The sequence below is a fragment of the Arvicola amphibius genome, chromosome 8, assembly GCF_903992535.2.
Source record: "Arvicola amphibius chromosome 8, mArvAmp1.2, whole genome shotgun sequence".
Classification (NCBI taxonomy): domain Eukaryota; kingdom Metazoa; phylum Chordata; class Mammalia; order Rodentia; family Cricetidae; genus Arvicola; species Arvicola amphibius.
Window position 1 is genome coordinate 91,222,775 of NC_052054.1, and position 15,842 is coordinate 91,238,616.

The 15,842-nt window shown below is 36.0% G+C and overlaps 1 pseudogene; it reads right to left on the bottom strand.

Annotated features, from left to right (window-relative positions):
• Positions 1-878: 878 nt before the first annotated feature.
• On the bottom strand, positions 879-1,248 carry LOC119821661 (annotated as a pseudogene).
• Positions 1,249-15,842: the final 14,594 nt, after the last annotated feature.

The following is a 15,842-nucleotide window of genomic DNA, read 5'->3' on the forward strand; positions in this document are numbered from 1 at the left end:
CATGGTGCCAGAAAATGCTATGTAGCCTTTTTTTTTTTTAACACCACATCAATACCCCCAATTCATTGAGGCCAAAGGCCACCACCAAACAGTAGCACCCTGCTTGGACTCAGCAACTGATCTTGAATCCCTGCAGTGGCCAAGTACAGAGCAATAGGAAGGGATGAATTCTAAATGTTTAGTGTTTTGTTCTAAATATTTAAGTCTACACCTAGCTTTCAGTTATAGTTGTGTTTAACTGACGTACAATAAAATTCCTGAAAGCTGAACAAAATGAATGAGCTGTCCGGAGAATGGTAAGCCATCTCCCAAAAACCACTGCCCCCTTGGGGGGGCTAGAAAGCAGAACCACTGGCCCACCATGGCCAGACAAGAGACAGAGCCTTGGAGATGCTACTTGCTATTGAACTTGTTTTGGGAATTTGGGGAGAAAACAAGGAAGAAATCTTGAGGCCAGCTGTGGCTCTGTTCACCTATCAACTCCCTTCTTCCTCCTATGTCCTAAATAGAGGCCTGTGAGCTACCTATAAGGACCAGAAAGGGAAGAGAAAAGGGATAAGAGCTGAGGAAGACACTTACTCTGTCCCTCAGCTGGAGAAAAGCGGAATGTCACAGAGCAAGATGTAGCTTTTTATTTGTCTAACGCACATGCCTATTGACAGGCTTGGGCAGCCGTCTCCATCTGCCCTATAGACTTCCCTCTGTTGAGAGCTCCTGGCTTGCCCCCTGGAGAACAGTGTCCTGGGCAGGGGTGCCAACATTCAGGTGGGGTCTGAAGGGGGCTCAAGGTGTTGGAGAGACCGTGGGGCCGAACCCCGCAGAGCCCCTGCCTTGACAGGCTAGCAGAGGTCAGGAGGGGAGGACACTGCCAACAGCTCCTACTGTGCCCTCCGTGCCATCAGCATCTCTCAGATGTTGTCTTCGGCTTCCTTAACACTCCACTCTAGGTAGGACTTTTTCTGCTCCAGTTCTTTAATTTTTTTCTTCTGCTACTTTCTGTTTTTCTAACAGCTGGTTGTGAATTACCTCCTTGGATGGTAGAATAAACATTCTTCCGACGCCTTCATACATGTTAGTCTCATCTACCAGCATCATAATCTCTGTGTCTGTGAGGTGCGCATGCTTTTTCGTTCTGTTTAGCTGTTCAATCTGTATGTCTGCAAGCTTCTCCTTCTGCTGAGTATCAATAACTTTGGCTTGAAGCTCTGTGAAGGCCTTCTTCAACTCCAGATCCATGGGGGCCGCCATGTTGGAGCACTCTCTCTATGTAGCCTTTTGACAACAGTCTTAAAACAAACAAACAAACAAAAAAACTTCTTGCCATGCTATGACTCCTGTCAGTTATTCCTTTCAGGAAGATGTTGAGAAGGGTTTTTGTCAGAGTGGGAGGGAATGAGAGAGTCAAGTGGGATGAAAATGGCTAAAGTTCACTTAATAAACAGATGAAACTGTCAAACAATAACACAATTGCAGATGGCAATCTCCCCCTTAAAATTATATAAGTAATTTTATTTTGATAATATATTTATTATAAATATGTATTTATATCATATATATATTATATAGTAAATATATTGGTCCATTATCCCATCATTTTCTGTTGACATGTTTTGCTTTTCTATATTTAAACTAGCCTAACTTTTTTCATTGTATTATTTAATTTTCCTCTGAATGTTTTTTTTTTTTTTAAATTTAAACTTTCTTACTTTCGTGCAGGGTGTCTTGTTATTGACCTTTGTAGTCTACTTGCTCTGGCCTATAATATGGTTCTCCTTTGATGTGTAAGTACAAAGAGCGTTACTATATGTTCCTCACAATTTTACAAAACTACTAAGCACGTCAGTCTACTTATCTGTTTAATATCACTTGAAGTGTTTTGAAAAGTTATTTGACTGTATTAATAATTTTTAAATGTTTGGGAAATACAAGGTAATATCCTGCATTTAATGATATGACTGTACAGAGTTTTGTGTATCTCTGACTTTAAAAGTTTAGTTTTCTTGTAAGAGAATTTCAATTACATTATGCTAATATTTTTGACTTTTAAATTTGTAAAACTTATCTTTAATAATTAAACAGATCATGCAGCATTATGAGATATATAATATGGATGATGCATATATGTGTGTAAGTTCTATGAATTTTTGCATATAAGCGGAACTGAACAGTGTCTCACTCTCATGGTATTCTACTGACTTTAAAAATTTCCCCTTGCTGCTTTGCCAACTTCTCAGCTGCCACCACACCCAGATATCTGAGACCCATACAGTGGTTCCATTGCAGAAATGAAGTAATATAGTATATAGACTATGTGTTTTTCCTGCATATAGTTCCTGCAGTTTAATTCTTGGGTAAAATATTACTGTGTGTGCATTCCATATTTTGCTGATTTTCTACTGTGTGAGCAGTTCTCCTGTTTCCTTTCCTTTTTTTTTTTTATCTTTTCTCTCTCTCTCTTTTTTTTTTTTTTTGGTTTTTCAAAACAGGGTTTCTCTGCAGCTTTTTTAGAGCCTGTCCTGGAACTAGCTCTTGTAGACCAGGCTGGCCTCGAACTCACAGAGATCTGCCTGCCTCTGCCTCCCGAGTGCTGGGATTAAATGCGTGTGCCACCACTGCCCGGCTTCCTGTTTCCTTTCTTGTGTCTTGCTTGTTTTCCTCTTGTTCCTGAGCTGCTTTCCCTCTTGCACATCTTCAAGATTTTCCTTCAGTCTGTGGTGTTTCTTTTCTGGCTAATATTTCTGTTTTCCACCAGATATTTGCTTTTCTGAATCCTTACATTTGTTATTTTTTTTCATTTCTTTTATAGATGTTGAGCTTTAATTCAGTTTCAAAGGTCTTAGTGACATGGTGAGTTATGCTCTACACTTGCTTATTTGAGTAATTTCTTTTTTAAAAAATTATTTATTTTCATTTTACTGTCTGTGAATTTTGCTGGCATGCATGAATTGCTGTGCACCATATATAGATGATGCAGGCAGAGTCCAGAAGGTTTCAGAGCTCCACAAATCATTGTTACATATGGTTGTGAGCCCAAAAGTGGAAAATGGGAATCAAACCTTGGGTGTCTGGAAGAGCATCCAGTGCTCTTAACCACAGAACCATTTCTCAGTACCACTTAATAAGACATTTCTTAAAACTCCTTGTTCATTCATCGTGTCATTCAGAAATATTTTGAATATGAGAAAGATATTTTGAATAGGTACAGTGAGACAGTGAGTTAGGACGTAGCAGTAAACAAAATATTTAAATATGTTATTGAAGACATGTAGTGTGAAGAATTATAAAAAAACAATCTCATGCGTTGTTATGCATTGTCCTGCATTATTTTCTCAAAAGAGACAAGCATTGTTGGAGCCTCGGTTACAATTTGAAACAATGTGAGAAATGACAATTATTTTAGGCGATTTCATTTATACAATACCTGAAGGAGCTAGGAGCAGAAGTCATGCTGATATCTATGGGAATATATTATAGGTAGAGTACAGACAGGCAAGGGGAAATTTGAGGAGTAACCTCCCTGATTTTTTGAAAGGAATAGAAGATAGAGGAAAAGATTTGGAAAAGAGAAAAATTTGTGTAGGACCAGTTAGGTATTTGATATTTTATTCATGGTATGGGTGAGATAAAAATAGAGTTCTGGAATATACAGTGATATTTTATTTACATTTTAATAAATAAAGCTTGAGTGGAGATTAGAGAGTAAAACTATGTCACTAGAGGACAAACAGCGGTGTCACACACCTTTAATCCAGAATTTGGGAGACAGAGGCAAATGCATCTCTGTGAGTTCAAGGCCACCCTGAGCTACACAAAATCAATGCAGAGACAGATCTGGGTGGTGGTGGCTCATACTTTTAATCCCAGTAATAGGGAGTTACATACCTTTAATCCTATTACTATTGAGTCACATGCCTTTAATCCCAGCGTTAAAGCAGAATATAAAACGTGAGGAGACAGAGGCTCAGGGCTTAGTCTGTAGTCCCCCAGCCTTGGTAGAGATAACACTTTTCAAGTGGCTTGAGTTCTTTGCTTTTCTGATCTTCAGCTTGAACCCCACTATCAGTCTCTTGGGTTCTCTTATTCATGCTACATTGGAAACCAAAATTTGGGGTACTAATTCACAAAAAAGCCACCAACACAGGCCGGAGCTGCATGTGGGGCTCCAGTCCCACCTGGCTAGGCTTTCTTTTCATTTTTTCCCCAAGCTTCTAAGTGAGTTTGGAATTTTTCGGTTGCAGACTTCAGGCAAACTCCCAACACATGTACTTTATCTGAACAATTCCCTGTATGTTTTTCAGACAGCCCCCTTTACTTTCTCTCTCCCTCTCCCTTTCCCTCTTCCTCTCTCCACCATGTATTGCTGGGTTTGCCTAAATTCCCTTCTTGGACTGCTGCCAAATTAGGTAGCTGCCTTGAAATCCAGTCAGGCTTCTATTGTTTTATGCAGCAATAGTAAACTTCACATCTTCAGCGACATCATCAGTAGCTTTGGTAAGTCAACTGGGAATTCTTAAAGGGAGGAATTAGTTAAAAGAGAAAGTTCATTCCCACATTAAAAGTGGGAAAAAAGCATTATAATGAAGGGATTTGGGTCTCTGTATGATAATATGCTAGACAGTTTGAAATGGAATGATTAAATGAGATAAATATAAAATATATAAATATTATAAATAAAATATACAAATATGTAAAATATGTATATAATACCATTAATATCCATTCAGATTTTCAATGGGCAACTAGTTTGACTTTTGAAAAGGCTGATTTTGTAATCACACATTTGCTAGACATTATGGCCATCATGGATATACCTGTACAAATAAAGAGGGACAATTCTCCTGCATATGTCTCTAAGAAAATGAAACAGTTATTATAATATAAAGCATATTACAGGTATACCACACAATCAAATAGAACAGGTAGTTATAGAAAGATCAAATCAAGCTTGAAAGGATAAGTTAAATAAACAGAAAGAGATGATAACAACCCTAAGAAATAGATTGCATAGTGCTTTATTAACTTTTAATTTTCTAAATGCTAATGAGAAAGGAGCAAAAGCTGTGGAGAGATAAAAGAAAAAAAACAACAGAATTAAATCAGTTGGTATACTTTAAAGATGTACTGACCTCAAAATGGAAGCCAGGATATGTGTTGCATTGGGGAAGAAGGGGTTTTGATTTTGTTTCTACAGGAGAAGAAAAACTATGGATACTATTAAAATTGGTAAAGATTTGATTTGAACAAGAGACACCTACTTAGAAGAGATGATAGTTCATCAAACAGCATGGCTGTTTAATCTAACCTAACATAAAAAAACCTAACAAATGTTTTTTTTTTCTTTTTTCTTTTTTCTTTTTGACAAGAAACAACTTATCAATGAGAACCTCTCTAAAATTAGGGTCATGGAAAGGTTTTGTTTTTAACTTTTCAGGAGAAAAAGGTATCCATCTAAGGAATCTGAAGACTACTGGATAAATGGGATGTCTGAAGAAAAATGACAAATCACCCCCCTAAAAAACCTCAAGGAAAAGAGTAAATTGGCCTATTGATATATCACATTTTCAACAGGATAAAATTTTATAAATCTTTACAAATATTTGTTTCTGCTATTCTTTACAGACATATAATGCAAATGATCTTTTGGAAATCACAGTCTAATTAAAAATTAAAGCAGTCTTTGGAGTTGGAATATGGCTCTCTCCTTCTCTAAACCCAAGCATGTTTATTAAAGTGAAATCCAAAATCTGTTTCATGCCAGAATAGTCTTCTGAAATGGGACAGAAGAAAACCAAATATTTAAGCACTATTTAATTGCCACTAATCTCATAATCCATTGTTTTTATATTGAACCTTTAACAGCTTTTCTTAAAGTACAAGATTTACATTATATATATATATATATACATAACAAAAAGTTATATATATAACTTTTTGTCATGATATTAACAGTCATACAGAACACTAACTAATTATAGAAAAAGGTCTCATCTACCTTTCTGTACATGATTTCAGGTTTGACTCTATCAGTTTTCTAGTTTTCTGCAGTGAACATGCCTAACAGTGACTTCTGAAGTCTCCATAAGGAGGATGTGGCTCTACAATGATAATTCCTGCATGATTATGATAACATCACTAAGCTGAAAAACACTACCTTAAGATTGGCTTTGGACTATAAACTGCTTTGAACAAGGTGGCTAGCTGATATGATCCAGCCAAAACTTGAGACAAACCCTGCACTTTCCCACTACACAGCAACTGGATAACAAATGATATATCTACCTGTCTCAGGATGTGACAATCAACCCAAATTTTACTTTTCAGGATCCCCCAAAGACACCACCACCCCCAGACAGCAGGGAGTAAATTTAAGAATATGATGCCCACATTCCGAAGAGGTGGGGTCCTGTTTGCTAGCATATTTTCATATGTTTTGAACCATTTGTATCTTATTTTGGGAGATAATTGTACAATTATTTGGCCTATTTATTGATTTGATAAATGTTTTTAGAGTTTACCTGTCATTTACTTATAAACATCATCTCACTGTTTTGTGCCTGGGTGACTTGTAACTCATTATATAAATGAGGTTGGCCTTAAACTAAGAGATTTACCTGTCTTTTCCAATTGCTTGAGTTAAAGGCATGCATGAGTCACCATACCAAGTTATCCCAGATGCTGATATCTTATGAGACTTAGATTTGGAAAAGATTTTCTCCCATTTTGTTACCTGTCTTTTCTCTATATAACTGTTTCATTTACTAAGTGGAAGTTTTTCATTTCATGCTACCTCATTTGCCAAGTTTTGGGATGATTTTCTAGGCTATTATAAACTTTTAAATTAATTCCTGTGGTGCTGGCATAAAAAACCAGACATGCAGAGTATGGAATAGAATAGAAGATCCAGAAATGAATTCATGTAATGACAATCATCTGACTTTTGGCCAATATTTTCAATTCTAAGTTAGAGGAAAGTGAACCCAGAGCTAGGAATATTGAATATCCACATATAGAAGATTAAACTTAGACCACTATCATTTACTCTGTACAAAAATAAACTCAAAGTACATCAAAGATCTTAACATAAGACCTGAAACATTAAAACTGATAAAGAAAAGCATACAGAATTTAGGAATCCTAACCATTCTGTTTTGTAATACCTTTATAGTGATGCTGTATCATACACACACACACACACACACACACACACACATATATATATATATATATATATATATATATATATATATATATATATATGTGTATATTTCCCATCATTGTGTAAGTGAGGTCTTCCTAAAGTAGCTACCTATAGGTTTTTCTGTGGAGCTGAGTATGGAGTTTCAAAGGTACTATTACACACTGTATACTATAAAAAGCTCTTCTTCTGCTTCACAGAGGCAGGTGCTTCTTTAAAATAAAGCATCTGGTATACCTGTGTCCTTGTACGACATTACACATTTGGTTCATTTGACCAAGCTTGCTTCAAAGACTGTGTTCTCCTTTATTCCAAGGATAGAGTTTATCCATGTGTAAGTGATACCTTCTTGTTACAAGGAGAGGGGGGGCATTTGTTTGTTCTGGCTGCCCAGCTAGCTTACACCCGAAATAACCACACAGAAATTGTATTAATTAAATTACTGCTTGGCCCATTAGCCTCATATTGGCTAAATCTCACATCCTGATTTAACCAGTCTCTATTAATCTGTATGTCACCATGAGGTCGTGGCTTACCAGGAAAGATTCAGCATGTCTTTCCTGGCGGCTCCATGGCAGCTCTCTGACTGTTTTTTTCCTTCCATAATTCAGTTCTGTCTTCTCCACCTACCTAAGATCTGCCCTATTAGGCCAAGCAGTTTCTTTATTAATTAACCAATGAAAGCAACACATAAACAGAAGGAACTCCTACATCACCTTCTCATTTGTTGATTATATCTAAACAACCTTTTGTTGGAGCGTTTTATCTTGCTTTGGTACTGTTGACTTTTGCATGAGGGAATCTTATTATAATTGACTTTCTGCTTTCTGAAAAATTTGCTTAGAGTTTGTTGTCCTATTATTAATTTGTTGAAGAAGGTACTGATTAAGGTAGTGATTCAGTTTTGTTTCTATTTCTGTTAAAGAATATACTGGCAAAAAGAACTTTAATGGAGAAATTGTTTGTTCAGCCTACAATACCAAGGCAAGTGCATAATCAAGAGAAGTGAGAAAATTGGATATATTATTGTTGACTTATGATCAGATTCTTCTCCACAAAATTATACAATCTAGAACTCAAACCAAGAGAATGGTGCTACACACAATAGGTAGATCCATTATCATTATTAAGATAGTCCTCCACAGATGTACTCACAATTTATACTCATTGCTTTTCTATTGCTATAAAACAGCATGGCAAAGGAAACTTAAAAAGGACAGGGTTTATTTGTTATTATGGCTTCAGAGGTTTAGAATTTATGATGATATAATGAAGGCATTACGGCAGCAACTGAGAGATCACATCTTGATTCACAAGTCAGAAAGGCCAACCCCAGTGGTACTCTTCTCCAACAAGGCCAGATCACCTAATCTTTCCTAAACAGCTCTACCACCTGGGGTCCAAGTGTTCAAATACATGAGGTTATAGAGGACAATTTCTTGCAATCACCAAACAGGACAACCTGATCTAGACAATCTCTCTTGAGACTTTTGTCCCAGGTGTATCTAGATCATGTCACCTTGAGAATGAAAACTAACCTTCACAGGTGGAAACAAGTAAACTTATGTTTGATTGAGTAGTAGTTGTGCCTAGTTGTATGGTCAAGCGTCAGTGTATTGATGTTGTAGAAGTTATTTAGATATGATTAATAATTAAATTAGTAAACTGAAGAAAAATACTGATTTGAACCATCAGAAAAATATCGAGGTGTCCTAAAGAGGTATGAAGTTTGCCTTTACATTAACTTAAACTCAAAACTCACGGTATCTCCAAGGATTGGTGGGACAAATAAATAAACCTTTATAATACCATCTGACAGTTTTCAGAATATTACAATGCCTGTAATTGATAGACTCAGTATTATATGAGGCTGGTAGTTCATTTCCCTACTGCCCAGCAGCTAAGACCTGAAATAATCACATAGATACTGTATTAATTAAAACACTTCTTGGTCCATTAGCTATAGCTTCTTATTGGCTGACTCTTACATCTGAATTGAATCCATTTTTATTAATTTGTGTATCACCATGTGGCTGTGGCTTATCAGGTAAAGTTTTGTCTAGTATCTGTCTCTGGTGGCAGCTCCATGGCTTCTCCCTGATTGTTCCCAGCTGCTCAGCCCTGGAATAACAACACAGAAACTGTATTAATTAAAGCTCTAGCTTCTTATTGGCTAACTTTTACATCTTAATTTAACCCATTTCTATTAATCTGTGTATCGCCACATGGCTTTGGCTTACCGGAAATGTTTCAGCATGTCTGTCTCTAATGGTGGCTGCATGGCTTCTCCTGAACTCCACCTCCTATTTCCAGCATTCAGTTTAGTTTTCCCTTCCTAGCTCTACTCTACCCTATCACAGGCCTAAGACAGTTTCTTTATTAACCGATGGAGGACTCTCATCGGTTAATAAAGAAACTGCTTTGGTCCATTTGATAGACCAGTCCTTAGGTGGGTGAAGTAGATGGAACAGAATGCTGGGAGTGAGGCAGATGCCTTGAGCAATTGCCATGACTCTCCTCTCTGGGACAGTCGCCATGAAGCCAGCCACCAGGTCAGACCTGGTGAATCTTTCCCAGTAAGACACCACTCATGGTGTTACACAGATTATTCGATATGGGTTAGTCAAGATGTGAGTAAGAGGCTGAAACTAATGGGCCAGGCAGTGTTTAGATGAATACAGTTTGTGTGTTGTTATTTTGGGGTATAAGCTAGCCAGGCGGCCAGGAGCCGGGTGGGACAAAAAGCAGACCTGCCCGCAACTCCATACTACAATTAGCCAATGTTATTCACAGCATACAGAGCAGAAATCCCATATCACCTACCCTTTTTGTTTAAGTAAGGAAGGTTTTAACTTTAACATAGAAAAATTAGATACAACAAAACAGTTATCAAGCAAGAATTAGTTATAATATTTATATTGACTTTATCTTTTATCATATCTAAGGAAAACTATATTTATTCTTCAACTCCATCAAAGAATTCAGAAGGATATATTACCTAATTAAACAGGAAATGCATTATAAGCAACTTCCAAAACTCTAGAATTGACAGAGACATCTCACTGCCTGAACAGTCACCCACAGTTCTGTTTTTGGAGCATCCATCTTCAGCCTACAGGCCCATAATATCCGAGACTTTTCCACTAAGCAGGAAATTTCAAAGACAGTTCTGCCCATATTAGCAGTTTGTCAGTCATTTTTTTCTGTGTCCTGCAGAATGTCTGACAGACTCTTTCATGAAGCAAGAACCCTGAAGGACCATCTCACCCTTAGACAAGTTCAACAGTCATTTCTCTGAGGGTCCTGCATGTCCAGTTTTTATAGCATACCATTAAGCAGTCCAGGCAAGAACAGTTTCTTGCCCAAATGACTAACCAATGCCATAAGGAGCCTCTTCAATACCTATAATTCTCTTCAAGTGTATTGGTGCTGCCAGGAATAGATGTCTCATTGTCATGAAAAGTCCCAAGTTCTTAAACATTTTAAATGCCATATTCTTAAGGTCTTTGAAATATTTGAAAAATGCCTATCCATCTGAAATACATCTCTGTATATCTAGAAAATTTAACTATCATTACTACAAGCTTAACTATTATAGATGATTATCTAATAACCTATATTTCTTAATTATACATTATATTTTTAATGAGCTGCACGAACACAATACCTTAATCAAGAACAGAAATATACATATAACAAAATTGACCTATTATTTGTATCAATAAACTAAAATCCATACCAATGAATATCACTATAGTGTATCCCTCTTTAAATGTAAACTAACATTTATAAACTATATTTGGGAATTTGGGCATCATTCTCTCTAAACCACTTTCTCCTTCTTTTGGATGAAGTAATTTTTTGAGGTGTGTTTTTTGGGGGTCTTGGTCAATCAAATCACATTAATTTAGAATTAATCCACAGGTTCTCATTTTCTGTGGAAGCAAATGCAGAACATCTTCTCCAAAGCAACATATCCTTAAACTCAAATTCTGAAGTCAAGATACCTTTAAAGTATATATGTTGGTTACTTAGCTCTTTCACAGTCAAAAAAATTCAAAGAAAACACAATAATATACATACTCCAGATGTTCTGTATATATTCCATCTCTACATGGCTCATTTGTTTTTTACTTTATTACTTTTTTTTTTTAAAAGAAGGGCTTCTCTGTGTAGCTTTGAAGCCTGTCCTGGAACTAGCTCTTGTAGACCAGGCTGACCTCGAACTCACAGAGATCTGCCTACTTCTGCCTCCCAAGTGCTGGGATTAAAGGGCTGTGCCACCACCACCCGTACTCGATTACTTTTTAGTATTGATTTTATTATCTTTACTCCTTTAATTTATGGCTGTACTCTGTCTCTTTAAAGACTTTGGTTTTTATTTGTTTTTTTTAATAAACCATTTACTTCCTTTTATAACTTTCTATACTCTTTTTCTTCTCTATCCTAAGCCTATGTACATTTTTTAAACATCCTGTGTCTCATTTCGAGGTCTTTTTAGTCTGAATCTGTCTTTATTGTGTATCTGTAATTATTTTCTGACAAGAAACGCCTCTTTCTTATGGTATGTGAGTATAGTTAAGAGCCATCATGTCCCTGTCTGCTCCACCCAGTCCAGCATGGCAGAGCTGTTTGCTGCCTCTGAGAGTCATGTACATTGCCCCATTTTTAGGCACACAGCAGGTCTATTTTGCCATTCACTCTGCTCACCCCATTTAAATGCTCTGTAGCTGTGAACCAAGAAGCCACACAGTTTTTACTGCACTTCTCTTAAAGAAACCACTTTAAGCCCATTTAGAAAAAAAACATTGTGGCTGTCAAGAAATTGTGCTAAACTCTGTTCTTTTGTGTTTAGAAATCTTTTTCAAGCTCTCCCAGGATTTAAATGGATTTAGTTGCCCTCGTTGGTGTGCCAATTTGTAGTAGGAAGCTCATTTTCTATTTCCCTGGCCACCCAGACTCCTGAATAATCACACAGAAACTATATTATTTAAATCACTGATTGGCCAATCACTTAAGTGTATTACTAGCTAGCTTTTATATCTAGTATTAACCTATTTCCGGTATTTTATATTTTACCTCAAGGCTTGTGGCCTACTGGCAAGGTTCTGGGGTGTCTGTCTCTAGTGGTGGCTCTAGGCTCTACAACTTTTCCTTGACTCCTCCTCCCTTCTTTCAGCATTCAGTTTAGTTTTCCCCACCTAACTCTACTCTACCCTATTACAGGCCTAAGACAGTTTCTTTTTTAATTAATGGTATTCAAAGCATACAGAGGGGAAATCCCACATCAACTCAATAAATCAGCCCTCTGCATGTGTATATGTCTGTCTGTCTGTCTGTCTGTCTTTCTCTTCTTTTTGCTCTCACTCTCCTCACACCATCCCTTATCTCTGTATGTTATTCATAATGAGATTTCAATAACTATATTGATGAAAATATTGAGAAAATTTTCTAGAGACTTAGTTGTTTGCCATTTTATATTTATGCATTATTTATATATGTTTAGATTTTCAGGGATGAATGTATTTTCATATAATTCTATAGGATTTGAAGTTTGTAAGAGTTTGTAAGAGTAATACTGTATTTTTCCTTCTGTTGCTGGACCACTCAGAAAGCACAGCATTAGAAGCAGAGTAGATAAGATGTCCTTCATCATGTGGAAAGGCTTTCTGTAAGGCATCAGTGATTTGGCCTGTCAGTCACAGCATAAAAGCAGAGTCCATTTCATCCCTGCATGGACATGGAAGTATCCTAAACTTTTTTGTCTATAAACATGTCTTCATATTGTAGGTCATTTTTCAAATACAATATGCATGTGTACGTAAAATATATTGAACTGTACTGTAAAACATCATCATTTAGTATTATAAGAGATGCAGCTTTTAATATTTATCCTTGTCACTATTTAAAAACCCTTCTTTATATTTTTGTCCACATCAACAAGGCAGACCAGAGGCCTTGAACTTAAATTTAGGGCAGAAAAGACAAGAGATCATAAAATGTATACTTTAAACAGTAAAAATGTAGACGATATATATGTTTTGTTCCATGTTATTATTTTGTGTAATATTTGTATTGATCAAGAAAATTAAAATCTTCGTATCTAAGATAATTAGTACACAATTAACTATTAAAACAATTTGTTCATGACAACATCTAGTAAAAATAGCATCATTTCTAATGAATCTATGCTGTAAGGATGACTAAACTGCATTCATCTTACTTTTGAAAGAAAATTCCTTACTTTGGTGACTCTGCAGGGCTGTTGTTTGAGAAGATTCATTATATTGACTTAGTGTTGTCCTGTAAGTATTGGTGTTCAGTTCACTCATATGACTGTGCAGTTTTCTTGTGTTTTCATTGGATTTATTTATAACATTTTTGTGACAATAAAGAATACTCATTCTTCCCTATAGGCATATAAATATATATCTTGAAATGAACTGTAGTTTGGAAATGAATATGAGCATAAATGATTTTGTGATTAGGTGAAATATTCAGAATATTAGAAGTTTTGGAATATATTAAAAAAACATATAAAGGGATCCGTATCCTACATATTTGACAACTTATGGCCTTTTAACTTCTTGAACTCATACCAGAAAAAAAAATCTTTGGATTCCTCAATGCTATGAAAATTTATAAGTAAATTCCAAGAGGGTATCCATTAGACAAAACAAGAAACAACACTTTAGAGGTTCCATCCATTTTAACACATGACCCAGATAGTCAACTTTTGAATGTGCTATGAAAAAAAAAATCCTTTCATGGTTGATTGGAAGACTGAGATCACCTTCAGCTACAAAGCAAGTTCTAGGTCAACATGGGATGTGTCTTGCAACAAATCAAAATAGAACATTTAAGTTTGCTCTAAGGAATTTCTTTTATACTGCTTTCTGAATTATTCAGGTATATAATTATGAACATGTTTAATTTGGGTCTGATTTGCTCTGGTTACTTCCCACATTCAAGGTTGCTCTTATAATAAAATATCTTATTCAAGTACAGAACCAAGCTTCACTGAGGAGTATAGTGGTTACTCAAGACGTTTGTCTTTAGTTAAGCAAGGAATCTTAGGCTTGAAAATCAGAATTTACTAGTGATAATCTTAATAAAGAGGAGATACTAACAGGATTCTAACTCATTAGTGCAATGGACACACATGCTGAAACTTACACAATAAGCAATTGGCATAACCATACTCTTAAACGCTTAGCTTAAGTCCAACCTATACATTTTAGTCAATCATTTCAATTGTTAAGAGAATGTGGCATCTACACTGGCTGGCTATTTTATTGCTTAATAACAAGTTTGACGGTGTGACTTCATGGTATGCTCACTTGAGTTTCTTGCATTCTTTTATTCAGGTTAGTTTTCATCCAATCGTCAAGACGCCCACTCCCAATACCAATAAATAGCACCACTCCTCACGTCGCCAGCATTGTCTACCCCCCAGTGGCAGCTCAGCATGTTGACTGCTAATCACTTCATGCCAAGGAACATGCGGTCTGTACTGAATGAGGCTTGTAATCAAATGGTAGAGCTCTACTTGATTATCATTCACAACAGTAGCTCAATACAGGATTTTTCTAATTATCTCCCCTGTGGTGGACATTAGCCCCTATATTGTTTTCAATTATAACATCTTCATGTCTTATTCCCCAAATATTCCTAAGGGATATACTATTAGTAGAATAACCAGGGAGAATTCAGTCAAATTCCGGGAAAGAAACCCCCCTCTGATAACTTCCTATTCCCTTTATGGTAAATTGAGCATTGTATTTAAACGAGCTGCAGGAACAAGATCAAGCAAATAAGCTAATTTATTACTTAAAGATAATTTTCAAGTGATCTTCTGGACAACAGCAAAAAGGAAATGCCCCATTAGATTATTTCATTCATTTCCCAAATTAAACAGCATTCTGTCTTTTCCAATGAAGGAAAGCCCTAAAACAATGTATTTTCTACAGTAATTAATATTATATTAAAATAGTTGCATTTTTGGACTTATTTTTTAAGTCCATAATTCTATATCAGAGTGGGTTATTATGTTACTATGTTGAAATAATTGATGTAACTGAAGATCTCTCAGGAAGAATTCAAATGAATATTAGTGTGTATTTTGTGGTTTTGGAAATAATAGCATGTATGTATTTTTTGCAAACATTTTACTACTTCCGTGACAAGTTGATAAAGGAGAAAATCATTTCCCACAAAATGTTGAATTTGGCAAAATACGAATATTTTCCTCATGCATTCGTCCCCAGAGGAGATACTATGGAGCCATTTTGCTTGAGTGTCATGTTTTATTAATGGTCTCAGTTAGAATCATTTATATTTTGCAGTTTCTTTGCACATGTCATTAATAGGGAGCTGCTCGCTTGCTTGCATGAATGTCTGATTTCTCTTTCTAGTTAAATAGTGTTCCAAATGCAAAACCTAATGCTTTGGGTAATCATGTGAATTTATGACCATCACTAGGTTGCTGGGCTTTCAGAAATGAAATTGAATAGATCATATTTCTCCATAAATGTAGGTTTTACAGCTGAGGTAGATCTAATATTGATAATCTCTTTATTTAACAGTTTCAAAATGCCATATGTGACTGAAAGCAACAGAATGGAAATAACTATGTTTATAGCAAATA